Here is a 3,077-nt window from a genome sequence, read left to right as displayed (position 1 = left end):
CCTTGTTCCCGGGAAGAGTCCTCAGAATTTGCATGAGCTGACACGGGTGGAGGTGCCTGCCTTTCACAAGAACGTTCTCCCGATGGCTGCTGAGGTGTTGAACAACGCTGTGAGTTTGCTCTGTGGCTGCTAAGGTGATGTACGTCTTCCTGTGCCTCAAGGGCATTGTGAGGCCATCTGCTTCTGCGGTGATAACCCTGAGAGGAGCTCTCATTGTAACTTTTCCTCCATCTGCCAAGTCTTTCTCACAACAAGAAGAGGACTTTCTCTCTCTGCTGTCTCTTCTTCCACCAGAGGAATAATTATCATGGCGGTATCTGCATTTTCCCAGCTCCCTGGTTCATCTTGATGGTGTCTCTCTCTGCTCCAAGCTCTCTCTCCTTTGGAATGAGAATACCCATTCCTGACTTGTTCTGCTCATTCTCTGCTTCGGGATCTAGAACAATAATATTTTCCTGAGCTTCTGCCCTTATGTGGGATGTTGCTTCCATTATGGGAAGATCCGTACTTGCTTTCGTCGCAATGCTCCTGCTTGTGACGATTTTGCTACAGAACACAACTTACCAAACCAAATCAAAGAAAACATAGAAGGGGCAGCCTTTTCCCCTAACACCAGTGGTCACCAGTAACGTTTTAACTTCTTATCCAGCACAGACTTCACCCTGTTAGAAATCAAGCTGATACCTACCTTCATGCAGCAGAGATCATGTCCTGCGTTACAGCTGGAACCCCTCTATCCAAGAACTGCACATAAACCATCTTCTCACACCTTAGACCCAAGCACAGGCAAATGTTTAAAAGCTTATTCTTTCCCTCCCACAAATTCAAACAACATTTTCATCTTTCACACCTTGGAATCAAAACACAAATACTTAACAAGATGTGAAGGAGAGTGACTGTGCAAATTTAAATTATTAATGCCTATTCCTGTAGTCAAACTGCAAGCTCCTTTACTGCAGACAGACAAAAAGACACAGACCAGTCCAAAGGACAGAAAGATTTTTAAAAATTACCAGGGGATGATTGATATCCTCCTCTTTAAATACATGACACGACAGAGCAGACATTGTAGTGGTAACATACCCTGCGCTTCAAGCATCTGCACAGAGCAGCTTCTTCCTGAAGCCTATGGAGCCTAAAACCCATGCCTGCAGCGAGACGCGTGCCACCGTGACTGCGATGAACACCACGCATCTACCTCCTGGCATAAGGAAGGCACACAATGAATGTTGTTTGTGCAGGTTAGTGGCACAATGTGGAAAAATGTGTAACTGAACATTAAATTCCCTGATAACATTCATTAATCTCATAGGCAGAGCCTGTTAGAAAAGGACAGCCCATGTAACCTTTAGGAAAACCAGACACTTGAGATCATGGGGCGTTACACATCTGGAATGAAAATGCAACCACAGTTCCCATTCAGGGGCATTTGCTAGATTCAGGCGCCACCCCAAGGCTTTAAGGGTTCTTCCACTCTTGAGGAGAGGCCAGGGAGCCTTTTCTGCTTCAAAGCTGCAGTCTCTGTCATGATGGCGTTTCACCCCCCTGCCTTTCCCTGAGATGAGGTCTGTGCTTCCAGTGAAATGGACACAGTTGAGCAGAACGCGTCTCAATGGACCACAAGGCTCCACACACAAGTATAAATGTGTCATCTTCTCTTATTTGCCATACCAAACTGTAACAGTGCAAAACAAGATTACTAGCACATTGCTAGTAGCCAAGCCACCGAGCAAGTCCTCTCTCCACCAGCATGGTGCTTACTGACACCACCTAAAGGGAGGTGATAAAAACAAAGTAGAACTGTGAACAAGCCACAAGGCAAGAAGCGCCAGCAAGTTCCCAATCAACACTAAAACGTCTGCATAAGCATCAGCTCTCAGCAGTGTTGAATGAATAGCTCTGTCAACATCCTCACCTCATCTCCCATCATGTTCCACAGCTGTACCAGTGGCAGACCTGTTGCGCTGTCGTAATCTGTGACCTGGAAAGACAGACACCATCAGTGTGCAGCAGTTCTGCTGTCAGCCACGGGGGATGCAAGGCCAGCATCGCTCCCTGCACAGCATTTCCTCAAACTGATGTGCAGGCCAGAGGAACTGGAGCTGCTGCCACCAGGCAGCTGGGACACCCTGCTGGCCAGTTCGCTCCCGCCGCTCACATCCGTGCCCTCGCTGGAATCAGCATTGATGCATTGGAGCACTGCAGGCAGGCAGAGGAAGCGAGGAGACGGAGCGTCACAAATGCTATCCCCTTCCCGCTCCTCCCAGTTAACGCGCCCACGTGGAGAGCTACAGCCACCATTGGAAGCGCTTCAAAAGAGGCAAGCGCCTCCTCCCAGGGAGCAGGCACGGCATGCAGAAGCCTGTGGCACACGGCCAGAAGCCTGTGGGACACGGCCAGAAGCCTTCCTTCTCCCTCTGGCCAGCCAGAGGTCAGGCTTGCAAAGGCAGTTGAGGCCAGCAAAGCGGTGCAGACCCAGGTGGATGCTTGATCCGCTGGACAAGGGGCCACTTTGTGCTCTGCACACCCGCCCAGGTGCCCTCCCTCCCTGCCCGCATCAGGAACCAGAGGCAATGCTCCTCCCTTCCCAGCCACACAGCCCTGAGCGGTGCCCATGCTGCACAAGGACGTTCTCGGCGACCAGATTTCTCCACCAGAGCCCTGCCCAGCAGCCGGGCTTACAGGCTCTGGCTTGGGTTTGGATGGGAACGCACACAGGATGCGAGGGGGCCGAGAGGAGAACGGCACCAGTCAAATCAGCAGCAAGACTTTTCCAGACAGCTCTCATGTACCTGTGCCACTCACTAACAGCAGCATCAGCTTCACATGCAAAGTGATCCTCACCTTCGGAAAGAAGAGAACAGGAGAAAACAAATGAGGTGGTGACAGGCTTGAAAGGCCCACAGGGCCTAGGAAGCTCAGCTTGCCTGACCTCTCCATGAGTGAGGCCAGAGCACCCTCGCCTGCGCTTGCTGTAGGCGTTCCCTGAAACCAGCCTGTCAACCTGGAGGTGCCACAAGCATCATGCCTGCCCTGTTGCTGACGGGCAGGGTGAAGGGCTTTCGACAGCCACAGCA

This window comes from Egretta garzetta, unplaced genomic scaffold (assembly GCF_000687185.1).
Source record: "Egretta garzetta isolate BGI_Z169 unplaced genomic scaffold, ASM68718v1 scaffold692, whole genome shotgun sequence".
NCBI lineage: Eukaryota > Metazoa > Chordata > Aves > Pelecaniformes > Ardeidae > Egretta > Egretta garzetta.
This window is presented reverse-complemented; position numbering follows the sequence as displayed.